General features: G+C 42.0%; 1 protein-coding gene and 1 long non-coding RNA gene across 3 annotated transcripts in view; one reads left to right on the top strand and one right to left on the bottom strand.

Annotated features, from left to right (window-relative positions):
- The window catches only part of SEPTIN10 (septin 10), a 63,904-nt gene that overhangs the window by 45,171 nt on the left and 2,242 nt on the right, over positions 1 to 16,491 (bottom strand). The window lies entirely within an intron of this gene.
- On the top strand, positions 4,192 to 10,042 carry LOC148224902 (uncharacterized). 2 transcript variants are annotated; one of them, XR_015801686.1, is made up of 4 exons: positions 4,192 to 4,790; positions 6,462 to 6,598; positions 7,102 to 7,149; positions 7,778 to 10,042. It is a non-coding gene; the product is annotated as an uncharacterized LOC148224902 (long non-coding RNA). The 2 variants fall into 2 exon arrangements; XR_015801685.1 differs by having other exon boundaries at positions 4,192 to 6,598.

Here is a 16,491-nt window from a genome sequence, read left to right on the forward strand (position 1 = left end):
GCCAATTCAGTGTTTGCAGAACATGTTGGCATGGTCACAAGAAGGGTACCTGGGAAGGACTATGAAAGCCTTGCCAGCTTTCTGTTAACTCAGGGAGGCCATAGAAAAAAGCTACCTCACTTTTATTACACATCTTGCACAGACAAGTTCACACAGAAAACATGGCAATAAAGGTGGATCACCCCTTGAAAATAATTTTCCACAGCTGAAGCATTACATCTGGTCAGCACAAAGCCATGGGGTCCTGCCCCACCTGAGCTTCACACTTACAGATACTTTAATTTAGGTCTGGATCTGTCCCTTCGTGCCTGCAGGCAGGGTGAGATGGGGAAAACAGCAAAAGGTTATGGACTTCTAAAATCAAAATTCTCTGTAAAGGGGCAAAAGGGGCATTTTTTAAATATAGCCACCCAAAACACAGATGGAAAAAAAATCCAGCTCCTATCAGTGCTGGTTGTATGGAGGTGAGGCCTCCTGCTTTGATCCAGCTTCAGCTGCCATCTGTCATTTCTCCTCCCCAGCCCTCTTCTCTGTCTGGAGCCATCTGAGCAGACACAGCACCCTGGGCCAGCACAGCCAGGCAGGGGGGAGGACAAGCAAGGAGCCAAGTTCAGAGCTCCAGACATTGCTACTGGAAGATTTTCCACCTGCCCAAATGTGCTCTGATTCACCATCTGCTCCAGGCTGAACAAAAGAGGAATTACATCTGAAAGAGCTCCTGAAGGATACAGCTAAATGTGACTGCAGTGCCTTTTGCCTACTTGGCTGCCTGGCTCCTTGTGACGGGTTTGTGGCACCTACCCAAACCTGACTCAGAGCTGCTCCAAGAAATACTGGGGATTTGTTAGTTTGTGAAAAGCAAGGAGAGTTGGAACCTGCAAGTTTTGCAAATGGGCAGCTGACCTCTGAAACAGAGATGGGAATCACTCACCTTGATGTCAAACAGGGGCTAGGGGAGAAAGTGATTGCCTTTATCCCTCCCCATAGGCACAGAGCAAAGTGAAAAGTCATGTAACCACCTGCAGAAGTTTTAATAAATAAGCGTATGGTGAAAGTTTAAAAGCTTGCTGCTTTCTGCTGAGCAAACTGTCTTGTGGGACTGTGCCTGCCTGGCTCCAAGGAAAAAGCCTGTGGTTGATACTGACACCTTGGCTGTTTGCTGCAGAAAAGAGGTGGTTGCTACCCCACAAAGGAAAAGCTGAAATCTTAATGCCATCAGTAAGAAATGGGAGGAAGGAATAATTTTACCACACATAATGAGTGGTAAAATGAAAAGGAAGTTGCCACCTTCAGGTCTGAAGCTGAGTCCCAGTTTTACAGCTGCAGACTGGAACACAAATTATTCTGGCCAGTAAGTGAGTCACTTCAGAAGTCAGAGATCTGCTGGTACCTGCCCATTGTAAACACCCATAATCTGATGGTGACTACTGGCTCACGTACCTGTAGGTAGATGTAGGTGAGGATGTACTTAATCCATCTATGTCACACTTAGATTGCTAGCTAATTAGAAATGGAAACTCAACCCTGGGTCTGCAGTGATAACGTCAGATGAGAATATTATTGGCATTAAATTGCTTCACTCTCACATCCCATCCCTTGCAAATGGGAATTATTTGTACTTGGATATGTGCAAAGTCTTTAATTAGTGTGCTCAGAGAGTCTTAGATTAAAAGATCTACACAAAACAAAAATAGTAACAATTATTATTCCTATGGTGATCTTTTCCATTACTAACTGTTTAAAAATACGTATAATATGCTAAATACGAGTACTTATTACTTTCCTTGTTTAACTCTTCATTATTTTAACTATTTGCAATTTTTTTTACTACTTTTGTCTTTGGTCCTCGATATCCTTATCGTGAGCCTGATCCTGTTGGGCTAAGAGGTCCAGAGGGTCCAGAGAAAAGGAGAAGATAGTCGTGACCCCAGATTTTACAGTTTGATTGCAGTGCAAGACAAAGGAGTGATTGAGTGCTGAGGCAAAGCGAGGCCGTGAAATTTGTAATAGTTGGCCCACTGCTTGCTGGTGAGTATCTGTGAGGTTTGGTGGAATGTCAAAGAAGGACTTTGAGGAGGGGTTGTAAGGAGGATCAGGGGATCACTTCAACAATGCCTGTGGGGAATGGGTATTTCAATGAAATGGAAAAAGTCTCAATGCTCCTCTTAAAGGTGCTTCATGAGTGGGGCTACTCAGGCAGGAGCTTCAGCCATCCTGCCTTGTTCACTACATTTTTTGCTGCTAGAGGAGGTCACATCTGCACTGCAGAAGAGACACAACTGCCTTTGTGAAATGCTATTTGAGTTACCCTTTGCATACAAGAAAATCGTAGAAACTGAGAGGAGTCAATTCCAGTGTTCCTCAACATTTTTTGTCAAAGAAGGACATGAGACTATTTATACAGCAGTGTCACAGAGATTTGCACTTACAACCACGAAAAAGGGCCAAAGTCTGAAGGTTTGTGTCTCACCACTACTTCCTTTTGCTGTTCTTCAGTCATATCAGGGAGTGACTGGGTGAGCAATTGTTTACAAATATTATTCTGCAGTCTTTTCCTGGATCACATTCTCATGTTTTATGGAGTGATCGCATACTGCGGAACACTGATTTTACCTGTTTTGTGGCTGAAAGTGTGGCCAACTGTACTTCAGATCAACTGTACTTGAAATAGTTGTTGAGCTGTTACCCAGGCATGAGCATGGGCAGCTGGCAGCCAGCCTGGGTGCTGCCAACAGGGACAGAGCATGGAGATGGTGAAGAGCAGGAAGGTGATGCGTTCTGAGTTCTGCTAGATCTGACAGCAGCTGGGGAGTGGGCACCTCCACAGGCAAGTGCCTTAGCAACAGGCCAAGGCAGAAATCTTTGCAGAGACAGGCTTTTTACACAGAAAGGTATTTAGGCAGTGATGGTTCCAACCAATCCCCACTCACAGTAGTTTTCTGTTGCAAGTAATCGTGCAGCGGGGAGCTATATCTCAGGTTATTTACTGCTTTGCATTAAAAAGAATAGGATTAAGGTTACAGAAATTGGGAGGTACTATTTCTAAACAGATCACTATCAGAGCAAATAGGAGATGTAATGAAATATGTTAGTGGCTTTGTATGTTTTCTTAAAAGATTGATGTGGGTTTGGCCACATTTTCTTTGGGAAGAATGTGGTGAGACATTACCACTTTTTTACTTTGCTAGTTTTCACATTGTTCATGCCCTGCATTGGAGACAGTAATTCCTTCTAAATAACATTATATTCTTTCCATAGTACATCTTGTGACTCAGGTACAGAAAATCTGTTGCTAAACCTCTATGCTACCTGCCAGTGTACTGGAAATGAGTAATCCTCAGAAGCAGAACAAACGCCCTTAGAGAGGAAAAAGGCCACTCCTTTCCTAAGAATGGAAAGTTTGAAAACGAACATTATTTAACAGACTTATTCATAAGTAAAGAGACAAAGGGCATCCCAAGAGAGATACAACTAATACTAAGGACATTGTCTTCTTAAAAGTCACGCTGGAGTGCCAGGCTATTTTGACACTAGACAAATGTCCTGCTTGAGAAGCTGATGTAAGGTAAGGAACCTCCACAACATTTCAAAAATACTAAATACTAATATACTAAATTCAAATATACTAAAATAATAATATATTATTATTATTAACCAGACACGATGAGAAAATACTTCTCTCCATTTTTAAGATATGTGCACGTTTTAGAGATTCCAACACTGACAAAGGCTTCATATGCAGTAACACCAGGGCATTTTACTTTAAACATGCTTGCAGGACAGAGACACAAGTTCTTGCTTTAATTCCTCTCATTTCCACATACAAAAAATTGTAATCCAACCATCAGTCTTCTCACCACGAGCCCACAGGTAAACAGGAAGGAGTTTCAGTCTCATAGCCTCAAAGAGTGCAAAGTATACTGAATCAGACCCCCTAAAAACTCCTCCTAAAATGAAATTTGGTTTTCTTCATTGGTTATTATTTTTTTAATAACAATCTTCTTTTAGCTCAAATATAGCAGGCTAGAAATAGACCTTTTTATTTTTCACTTTTTAATCCTGAAGGCTACAAATAATTAACATTTTGCAACTTTTACTTTACTACCATTTTTAAAGAGGATTTCCTGTCTAAACTGGGGAAAAGAACTTTCAGAATGAAAAGACCCAGGATGTACTTTTTGTAAAAATCCATGAAATTCTACAGTCCTGGAATATTATAGAGAGTATATGCAGTAATTAATGCTGCAGTACAATATACTGTGGGTATACTGTGGTATAACACAACATAAAAACTCACTTTCAGTGAAGGTAAAGACCTTTGATGAGAAGTAATAGATCATCTCCTCTTTGATGGAGAGAATGGTTGATGGTCTTCCTAAGGATATGTTTTTCTTTTTAGCCACATCTTAGTTTCTCTTCCTTCTCTGTGTCCTCAGCAGAGTCTAAATGAATACAATAAATGCTGCAGGAAAATAGGATGTATAGCAGGTCATTCATGGTAGAAGAAGCACTCAGAATTTTTTTGATGGGACAAGAATTACAGCCAAAACCCACCTTCCCTACATTGTACACACAGTTAATATCAAAGTGCTTAGAATATCATTAAACATTTTGTTTTCTCGACAGGTATCAGTCATCTCCAGGCAGGTTTCTGGAGCAGATTGGACTGCAATGCCCATGCATGAGAGGAGACACCTTTTGGAGGGAAAGGAAGCCTTTCAGCAAAGTGAATGGGGACAGACAAAGCAGGACAGAGAATTCAAATGCCCAGCAGATCAGCTCACTCAATGGTAGATAAAGAGGCTGGGGATGAGAAGCTTGGAAGGGAGCCGGGGCTAGCCAGTCTGGAGATCAAAGCACAATATTTCCCTTGATGCAGGTCAGCATAAGGCCTTGCCATCTGGCCACAAGCACTGACAAAGTACACTTGAGCCATGTTTTAATAAGGACTTAAATGGTGTGCTGCTACCAGTACTAAACCAAAAAACTAGAATGCTAACCTTCACTGAACCAAACAGACTGTTCCTGAGGGAAACTCCCAGGACTTTTCCATGAACTGAGTCTAATTCTTAATACTGGCATAGCTCCTGGGAGAGTAGTCATTGAGCTCATGATATATCCAAGTGTTGCTTCACATCTTTAGGGTATGTGCTTGCAGACACGACAGGCTCAGTGAAGGCACCTGGAAGAGGCCACTCTTGGCTATAACAGCTAATGACTTCCTGCAGTTGTAAGAGACAGTGTCGCAGACACTTAATATAAAATACAGTGCACCCTTCAAAAATAAATATGAGTCCCTGAAATAACTCAGAGCACCAGGCTGCACAGTCAGTAATTCCTGCACCCATCACATTTCTTAACAGACTGATGACAGACTCTGAGACTACACATACACAGAGTATTCAATCATAAGCATGTTACAGGTTACATGTGGGTGACAAGGAATGATGCTAGGACAGATGGAATCGAGTGGAAATTCAGAGATGCCTGTTACTGCAGACAAAGGGCTGTGTGCATCTTTCTGAAGTATGGCATTCTAAGAGCTCCAAAAATGGTTGCTTAGGTTTCTTGTACAGTTGTGAGTGTCTCAACAAGACAGACGAAATGCCTGCTGGAGATGCATACACATGGCTGTTGTTCCCTGGCCACAGAAAGAGGCCAGGCCCTGAGCTGGGAGGATGCACCAGTGCTCAGCCAGCCACAGCTGAATGGGGCATCCCACACAGCACGATTAATTGTGTTGGATGTGCAGTGCTCAGAGCAGGGTATCATGTCCCATTTCTTCTTGTAGGCAAATAGTCCTGTGACTACAAGAATATCATCAAGAGATATCCTGTCTACAGGAGCAGAATTTCATGAAAATTGAGTATTTTATTGCTCTAGAGAGACACTGGTGCCCAGCTGACATCCCTACTAGAAACACGCATCCAAGAAACACACATTCTGACACACATGTTTTGAACCGACCCAAATGAAGACATCTCCTGTTCTGGGAGGCAAATGGAGGGCAAGGTCCTTGGGGCAGCACAGGGCAAACGTTCATCTATGAAAAAACAATGGGAGAGACACTGTCTGAAGTCATACAGGAATGGTGCTGTCCTTCACATCCCTACTGTCAGCCTGGGCTTTTCTGCTTCCCAGTGCCAGTCGATGTGGAATGAATCACTACAGCAGCTTGATGAAGCAGCAAGCCGTGAACACATTTCCTTCTGTTATCTAATGGTGAAACACAGAGGATGTGGCTAATTAGGGAATCATCCTCGCCCTGGCAGATTTTCTCAAATGGAAATGGGTTTTGAGGTTTGCTGACTGCTGAGGGTGAAGCTGCTGAGTACATAGTCACAAAAGCATTTAAATGTACATACTCCTCTGCAGGTTACCTGCTATGCAGCTACAGCCACAAATATGTCAAAAATGTAAAAAACGCTAAAGATCAAAATACAACCTTTTCTCTCCCTTAGGAAAGTTTGGAGACTGTGTGCTGTTAACTCATCTGAAACCATGATGAAGCCATGGATGCCCATGTCAAAGAGCTATGAATGGGGGGTGAAAGTAATTTGCTGGCAAGTGTGGCAACAAACCCACACACCATTTGAGCGTAAGCCATTTCTGTAAGCAGATGCAGCTTTGGCTTTTTTTTTTTTTCTATAAACAGTATCCTTGTTTCTTTCTGTTCATCTTCTCAGGAAGAGGATTTTTATGTTTATTTGTTTTGCCTTTTCCAGGGTATTTGGAGCTCTAGATCACAAGTGTATTTGTATGGGGATAAAAAGGAACATGGTTTAAAGAAACATAACTAGAACTAATCATTGTAGATATGGTTGATAGTTCTGGCTAGAAAAATACCTTGGTTTCAATTGTTTATAACTTTGAACATATGGTCTGAAATTTTCCATTCGCTGACTTCAGTTTGATTTAATCAAGGGCTTTGGGCAGGGGGAAGCTTGTTTCTTTCCATGTTAGCTGAGGGAGATAAGGCACTGCAGAATAACACCAAAGTGGGGTTTTTCACATAAGAAATTATATAAAGGTTGCAACATCACCATCCTCATGAATTAAAAATTGCAGTTTGGCATGAAATGTGCTTTTTCATATTTCCAGGTTACAAATGTGGAAAAAAATGAGTTGCATATGGTCAGTAGAGACAAGGTTACAACTTCTACATTTATTTTCTGAAAACATGGTCAAGTTTAGAGTTGCATAGGCTCTTCTCTCTAAATGCAGTTTCTCTATTCTCTTGGCTGTTCTGAGGCCAGACAGAGGAGCTGAGACTAGGAATCACGGAATCACTAGGTTGGAAGAGACCTACAAGATCGAGTCCAACCCATGCCCTAACACCTCAACTAAACCATGGCACTGAGTGCCACATCCAATCTTTTCTTAAACACATTGAGGGATGGACACCCCACTACCTCCCCAGGCAGACCATTCCAGTACTTTATCACTCCTTCTGTAAAAACAAAAAAAGAAAGGAAGTCTTTCTTTTCTATGCATTCAGAGTCCCAGAAGGAATTTGAGAATGAGCCCTTTCCTCCAGGCTTGCCTTGGATTACTGGCTTTTGATTTGAGAAAGCACCAAACAATGCCCCCAAAAAATCCAAGGAAACTCAGATTTTGGCCCAGTATCCAAAATATTGGACTAGGAAGTGGTGATAAAATTTTCAAAGGGTCTAGTACCATTTGCTTTGGTAGTTTTAAGTGACAGCCTTAGGAAGTGTCAGCCTCATGTACAGCATGCCTGGGTGTGCTCCCTTACCTGTTTCTGCCTTCTCTGCAGCAGGAGCTGGTCTGACCTTCCCAGTGGTGACCCTTGGGAGTGATGGTTACAAGAGAATCAGGCACCTTGCAGAGATGACATTCGCTTGGATATACTCCTGTCTAACAGCAGTGACAGCACCCAACAGGACAGTAACAGCAGTGACAAATCCCCAGTGATTCCAGTGCCTACCAGCACAGTGGGGAAGGAGCCTGAATTTTTTAGTGAAGAGACACAAGTGCTTGACCTAGCACAAAACCAAAAGAAAACAGAACAAAGAAGAAGCACCCAAAACAACCCCCAAAACATCAAAAGCAACAGGATTAGCTATTTAGCATTAATTGTGCTGCAATAGCTTGAATTCAATGTACAGATATAGCTAAAATCTGATGGGGATATGCATTGTAAAATAAAATTGTCAGCATATATGTGGTTGAAATATGAGTAAATATATTGTTTGTTGTGTGAGTAAACACACAAGAAGAGGAGAACAGGATCCACAAAAATACCCATCATTCATGGCCAGGGTAAGCTGGTATCTCATTCTACCTAAATTTTCACTCTCTGTGACCATCAGTTCACATAAGTACCAACCTGCTGGACAGGGGAAGAACAGGGCCCTCCCAGGAATATGGGCTTGATCTCAAGTTCAAGAAAAAAGCACTGCTTTACCACTGCTTCCAATAATGCCTGTGCAGAAATGAATCCAAGAAAATAGTCTTGTTCATATCCCATTACTGAAAGAGCCCAAAGCAGCGACAGGCTGTTGGCTTCTCTTTCATATACAGTTGCAAGGACTGAGGCATCTGTAACACATCTTTAGGGGTTTTTTTTAAAAACTCCCTGTGGCGCTTGTGGCAATGGACTGGAGTGATTGCAGAAATGTGCAGAGCAACCAGCTCCCTGGCCAAAAGCCAGACAGATCACAAGCATCAGGGAAATGATGTAGCTGCAAGAACTGCTGAGGTCAACAGCTGAAATCTGTTCTTTTTGGGTTTTAAAGTATTTCCCTCCAGGCCCCAGACAAAAGTTGCCAAGACAGATTGAAGCAAGAACATTTTAAGGGAACAGCATGTTGGGTACTAGAAGCCCAGCTCTGCAGGTGGAAGAGGATCTGAGCAGTGTGGCAGTGAGAGGGAAGAGCAGCAAGGGAAGGAAACAGCTGGTGCTGGTGTTCCCACCAGAGCACCAGGGACAGGAGCAAGCACGGTATCACTAAGGTAGGAGTTGTTCTGCATCAAAACCAGAGAAAGAAGGGACAGTTTTCCGATTTCTGACTATGCATAGCCAAAATATCTTAGGAACTCCTCCAAAATTTCACCCACAAACCTATGAAACATGATCACTGGTGATTTCATGGGATTTCCAGCATTGTCAGGGAAAATTACACAGGAAAGATATTTTGGAAAGACAGTTTTATTATACCAGAATTTAAACTTAAGACAGAAAAGTAATTCAAATGCAAACACTGTCTCCTCAACTAATCCTGCTCAGAAATATTTTCTTAGCATGAGATAAAAATCCTCTCCTGTTTAGAGTGAGGACATTTTGGAAGTTGTTACTGTACAGTTTACATCCAAACAGCACTTAAAATAAAGTTTTAACAGGTATCTATTAATTTAAAATCACAGTGAAAAGACATTCAAGGGTCACATATCAGGCAATATTGTTTCTACTCTCAGAAGGAAGTTTCCTCATCTGCAAAACCTGAAGTTCTCTCTCCTCTTTCTTGAGCAAGGTCATCTGTGGGCAAACCAGGGCCCCGAAAGTCACCATTAAAACCAAATGGCAGCTTCATTCCTATCCTCACTGCAAAACACATCAAATCTTGACACCTCACTTTACTTGCCAATAACACTTTAGAGTGAAAGGACAAACCAATATAGGTTCATCAATTACCAGTTAAGAAAAAATTCTGTAATCAGGGAGTCTGAAGCTCTAGGAAACACAAGCTCTAGGAGTGTCCCAAAAGAGATTCAATTTGAGTCAAAGTTACTTCACAAACCAGAATTCATGCAGGGAGCCTTTTGTCTTAATGCTGTCTGTTTGGAAAGAGGTGGGATTTTTTAATCATAACAGCTTGATATAAGACAAAAAAGAAAAAATCATATTGAAGGAAAACTTGCATTTGAGTATGTCAATGGCAATTTAAACATTCAATTTGCTCCAGTAAATTTAGCATCCAAAAAGAAGCTTTAAGGCTCTCTCTTTTTTTTTTTATGCTGAACTTGCATGGTTGTTCTCCTCTCCTCTCCTCTCCTCTCCTCTCCTCTCCTCTCCTCTCCTCTCCTCTCCTCTCCTCTCCTCTCCTCTCCTCTCCTCTCCTCTCCTCTCCTCTCCTCTCCTCTCCTCTCCTCTCCTCTCCTCTCCTCTCCTCTCCTCTCCTCTCCTCTCCTCTCCTCTCCTCTCCTCTCCTGCTCTCATCAGAGTGGAATGTGAATGCCTTCTAACCACACATTAAATGATGCCTCGAGGTGCTGTCATACCTGGTTTGCTGTCTTCCTTATCACCTCCCAAAGGCAAGATGGGTATCTGTGGTGTATTCAAAGAGGTTTTTTTTGGATATACCTGCTGCTCTATGTTTGTATTAGATTAGATAGTTTGAATAAGTACATGTGATGCTCACAGTAGATGGCAACACACTTGTATAATTCCAAATGTCATCTTAGTTGTTTAGTCTATTTATTTCAACACTTGTTTTTCACACATTTTGTAGCTTTAACATCCTTGTCCCTAACACAAGCTGCTTCCTACTTCTTTTGCAGACTCCTGTATGAATTACTTTTGTAATGATGTATTTAAAAACTGCTTGTCCTCTGCAGTGCATTCCTGTTCCAATCACAAATCTGTGTCCTCCTTGGAACTGTGAATGTTGGAGGTTTTTTGTTGAAAGTTACTTTTTAACATTGTTATTTCTCTGTCCTGGCTCGTCCTACCCATATGCAAACAGTCAGCAGAACCAGGAGGAACAGGGTGAACAGCTGGGCTGGGGGAAGAAGTGGGAAATTATTCAGCTGCTTTCATTGCCAAAGCAAACATATTGTGTACCTGCACCATCAGCACATGGTAGTCAGGCTTTAAAAAAAGAAAGAAAAAAAAGAAAAAAGGAACAAAGAAAACTCCTATGATACAGAAGATGTGTCATGCACAGTATGGTGTGGTAAAGGACAGTTACCCTCAGTCTGGTCCTATGGTGAGGTTTCTGCATGGTGAGCCCATTGCATGAGCTTCTGTGTCAGAAGAACCTTTGCTGCCCTGGGGTAAGTGGCAAAGCGTGTGTTCCTGCACCCAGTAGACATTTGGTGTGAGATTAGCAACAGTTCCCTGTGTGGTGTTGCTCCCTATAACCAATTGTATCCTCAGAGTGTAGGCTCTTAATTCCTAGATCTGAAAGGAGGCAGAGGGGAAAATCTCATGGTTTTGGTGAACACTATGATGTCCAATTTCTTGTCCTAAGAACTCTTTCTAAAATGTCACACTTGTATTGTCAGAAAAAAATGTTCTGGGAGCACTGTCACGGTGGTGGATGTTGTGGTGCTGTTTCAGCCAGAGCAGGACAGCCAGAGCCAGTCCATGTACTCCAGAGCAGTTACTCCAACACGGACTGCTTGTTACACTGAATTGACACAGATAAGCTGTGCTGACTTTAACAGAAATGCAGTTTCACCCATGCTTGGGGGATGCATTGCTTTGACTTGAACTTGTTTAATTGCACTCATGGAAAAACCGTGTACAGGCGAGCCCTAAGATCCTCAATTCCTTGTGACTTGTTTTTGACTCATGGCCATGCTGAGAAAAGGCAAGACTGTGCTTGTTTAGTCAGCAAATGAAAGTTGTCATACTAGAAATACCATTATGGGAAGATTAGCACTGTGTGGAATTGTAATAATTAGTTAGCACACCAGCATATAAATAAAAAGACAAATTGCTGACAAAAAGACTTTTTTATATTGGTTGCAAATAAAAGTTGAGAGGATGGATGCTTTCAAAATAAGGAGGAGGTATGACAGCTTTTGTTTGACCTATGACACATCCCTTGGGATGAATACTATTTTCCTGGGGAGGATTTTGACAGAATTCCCATGGTGGCACACTCTGGCTGCTTTATTAGAATTTAGCCAAACATCCACAGGATATTAAACAACAATATATAGAGATTAAACCAGTTCTGGAAAACAGATCAGCATTTTCCTGCAAAGCATTAAAAAGGAGGTATTCTTTATGAACTTGGCAAAAAAGCATGAAACATTGAACAAATTCTTGTGATTTTAGGGAAGAGGAGGTGTTATTTTTCTCTATTTTTTTCTCTTTTTAAATGGAATTGAAGATCAAAAAATGCACTTGGAAAGTGTCCTACCTCCTGCTCAGGGCAGATCAATGGCACGGGGGTGCCCTTTGTCACACACACTGCACCTTTACCCCAGTGCTGAGTGTGAGCTGCCCCACTTGCAGACACAGCCCTCTCATGGCTTCAGCTGGCCCTGGAGCCTGTGCACCAGCACTGGCCTGCAGAGCATCTGCTCCCCTCTCCTGCTGACAGACTTAATTTTAGCTCCAAGCCAAAGGACAACACAGAGGCCACATTTTCTTGTTTGTTGTCCCTGCACAAATATTTCCTAACCCAGCATCATGAAGAGTATTTCAGCCTCAAAGGGATGATTTGGCAGACAACCTAAGAGGTGTACATACCCAAGGACACAGAGTAAGGGCAGCAAGTGGAATCAAAACACATATTGCTGGTAAACAATATGTACTCCTCCTCATGGCAAAAGAATGGCACACAATGAGGCTTCTACCAGGACAAGAAAACTGGATGGCAGACAGGAATTTCAGTATTGTGACCACAACTCTTTCAGCAAACCACAATGCCCATGACATGGCTCACATGGGATGGGCCCTTTGTTGTAAACTCTGCCTGTGCCCGATGCAATGCATGGATAATCTCCTGTAGTCTGAAGTCTGCCATCAGTGGGATGGGCTTTCTGCAATCTTGCATATGAGTTTCCAAATTACATATCCCAGAAAGGCTATCTGTCATGTCTCCACAAGATTTGCAGATTTACTAAAGGCACACAGGACTGTACATAACCACAAGCACAAATCATATATACATTTTTTGTGTCACTTTAAAAGTAAACAGACTCCGGAGTTACCAGAATTACAGAATTATCTGTAAGAGTACAGAATTACCTTCAATGAAACTGTATGATGAAGAGTTTGAGCACCATGTGGTAAACATGACAGGGATGAATATTATATTGTAAAGATGCTATAATTTTTATGAATTTGCCATTATTCACTTGGTTGTAAGGAGTTATATCAGAAGCAGGCAATTGGAGAGGGGAAAAAAATTGGGAAAGGCAATGATGGCAAGGCAAGGTGGGGTTCAGCCAATACCATAAGCCCATTGCAAAACAGCAGTGAGATGAGGAATGCCCTGGTGAATATCAGGCTGGTGAGAACCCAGAGCTGGAGGTAGGACAAAAGAGGAGACCAAAAGTTGAAAGGTGCTGATCTGCAAAGAAGCCAGGTGGAAGATGTGTACATCTGTGTGTGTGTGTATGTGTAAAGGGAACTGTCAACACCACCTGGCTGAAATACCCATAATAAAGGGTGACCTTGAACTCAAGAATGAGAGCAGCCAAATCAAAACCTACAGTTAATGGGGAAATGTATGCATGGGCTTCACTCTCTTCATCCTGCCTTCTGCTCTTCACTTCCCTTCAGAAGAATAAACAGTGTTTTATTTCAGTGGATTTGTGTTTGGATGACTTGACTGTCAATCATCTCCCTTCCTTTCTTACACATTTGGGTCAGGTCTTGGCTGGACACCTGTGTCCTGTCTGCAGCCAGGGGAGGGGAGGTAGAGTCAGTGGTGGGAGGCAGCTCCTCCATCCCCAAGGATGCAACAAGAGCCTCTGAGCCATTCCCTGGTGGTACCCACCACATGCCACCAGCTGGTGGAGGAACCTGGGCAGCAGGCTCAGGCCAGACAAGTAAAGCTAAACGAGATGTCATCTGCTGTTGGCATCAGCCAGACTCACCACAGACAGAGGCTGTGGGGTGCCCAGAAGAGCTGAGACTGTTGGATCAACAGAGCTGGTAATGGCTGTGGGCAGGAGAGACTGGAGAGTACCCCAAAGGCACAGATTTACCTCAGTGAGTACCCTTAAAGAGAGGCACTTGTGAAGAAGAGATGTCCCTGAACACACCTTCTTCTAGGGCCTTGGGTGGTTTTAGGAGAAATAAGCAACTGTTTGGAAACACACATTAAACTATAAGCCAATAAATATTGTGGGTTTTTTCCTACCTGAGTATTTTGCAGTGGTTTTGAGTACACAAATAAATGCTACCTGAACCCTGAGTAAGTTTGGTGTTGCCTGCAGTGAAGCAATTAAATTCACTCTCATCATCTTTGTTTAAATGATTGTGACACTATAATCAAATATGTAGAAATTATTCATGCCAATTTAAATTAGTGTATTAAGGAAACACCATAGCTTCCAAGCACAAAAGAGACAAGCAGATGCAACGTGAGGTAGGGAACTATGCAGTAGAAAAACAAAAACAAGTAATATAAAGAAATTCAAGACTTACAATTCTTAAAAGATTCTCAAGATTCTTCCTGGACGTAATCAATGTAATAAAACTGCTCACTGGTGACACTGCCTTTTCTTGGGTTCAGCTCAGCTGCTCCCATAACAGGGCTTGGCTATGTGTGCCCTGCAGCATGGATGAACAGAGGTGTTTTGAATTTCTCCTCCACCTGAGATCCACATTCTTGAGAACTGGTTTATCATCAGGACCCACGAGTGTGCCAGCCTGACTGCCCCAGCCCACATCTCTCATACTCCTTTCTTACCTCGTGTACAACCAGTGTCTCTTGGCAGAATCAGTGCTGTCAACCTCAACTGTTAATGCCAGAAATCATGTCCCAGCAGAAATAATCTGAAAATGCAAGGATCTTATGAACTCAGCTTGCCTGCAGGGGTTTGAATTCCTTATGCATCACATGTGATGGCAAAACGAATTCTAACTGAATTGCTGAAGGAAAGCCACAGTGACATTTAAGAACCGCCAAACACATTAACAATTGCATTTGGAGACCAGCAATTTTACTCTGCACTCCACCCAAGAAACTGGAACAGCACTATTTGCAGTCATGATTATTCTTAGCTAAGTTGCCATGGAACAAAGCCTGGTTAATCCTAATGGACTGATTCAGGAACAATCTCTCTTTCTAATCTTATTGCCTAATTCTCTATCACTCCCATTAGGTTAGTATTTATTTAAGACATAAGAGCAGCAAGATTTTCAAGGAATCATCCTTTCACTATGTAGAGTGGTAGCAGCAGCACAGTCCTCTCACTAAGAATAATAAAGGATGTTTTTGTTTCTCTTTGAAGGAAGCAGGGTAAAGAATTTTTCCTTCCAGCAGCAGATCAAATCTCCATTGAATTTTCCTTGAATTCGTAGGCTTTAGTACATATGAGTCCATGTGTTCTTTCAGCCTTGGAAATTACAAAAGTTTGGTCAGTGACACCTTTGCCAGAGAAATTAATGTTTTGGGGAATGTGCATATAATAAGACAGATGTACTGTTAAAAGAAGTTATTTTATTTTGCCATTTTTTGGATGCCAGCTTCACGGGCACCTTTCTGCTATCAACTAAGTAATAGTCTGGCCTCTTCTATTTGCTGATAGTAACACATAACATTGATTTCAAATACCTCACAAGCCTCCTGGAAACCAGTCAATAAGTGGAGTACATGCTAGCATTCCCTAGGGAATGCAGGCAGCCCAGCAGTACAGCAGGAGCCTGCTATAAATGGCCTTGTGTTGCAATCAAGCTCATGCAATGTCCAGTCACTGGGTTCCTCCAGACTCTGCCATACAAATGTATTGCAAGACTCTCAAGGTAGCTGACTCATACATTGTGACATAGTTCTTAGCAACAAGGTGTGTGCAGAAGTACCATGGGAAGAGGTGAATTCTTTGTGGGTTTTTTGAGAATTGATATATCAGAAATTAAATCACGGTCAGGTAGTGGAAAGGAGATACTGGGGAAAAGAATGCCATTCATGTTTGTAATATGCCTCACATAGAAACACACAGGTCTACTTTAATAAATCCCTAGAAAATGCCATGCAAGCTCTCTGCTTGCAGAGCTAAGCTTGCAGTGATTAAAGCCACAGCAATATTTTCTTTACAAGAAATAGCACCATAAGGTCACTGCAGACATCACCACTCTGCTCAGGGTTATGGAGAATAAGGTAATTTAATTTTAAAGTGCCTTGTCACTGGAATAAATTTGAGAAAGATATTAAAACCAGCCCTGACCTGAAAATAGAGGTATCCAAAGCAAATAAGAGTTTTGATTAAACAGATGGTAACCATAATTAACTCTGGCATTTTCTGCCATAAACCACATAGTTTTAACTCAATTAGTTGGCCCTTTTTTTTTCTTTTTTTTTAATTAAACAAAACCACTTCCATCTAATCAGCAACAAGTTAATAGACAAACAATAAAATAGCCAGTTTTAAGAATTCTGGATAGGACACAGCCCAGGCTAACAGCCATCAAAGGCTCCAGTGCCTGCTTTCTCTTAGCTGGGAGATTGCAGGGCTGCTGCGCCAGAGCCTGGCAGGAGCCCTACCCTGTGCTGGGATCATATCTGTTTGTTTACACAAAATGTAAAAAACTCATCCTGCAGCTGCTGCAAAGCAATGTGAACT

Source organism: Sturnus vulgaris, chromosome 2, assembly GCF_052056855.1.
Source record: "Sturnus vulgaris isolate bStuVul1 chromosome 2, bStuVul1.hap1, whole genome shotgun sequence".
Taxonomy (NCBI): domain Eukaryota; kingdom Metazoa; phylum Chordata; class Aves; order Passeriformes; family Sturnidae; genus Sturnus; species Sturnus vulgaris.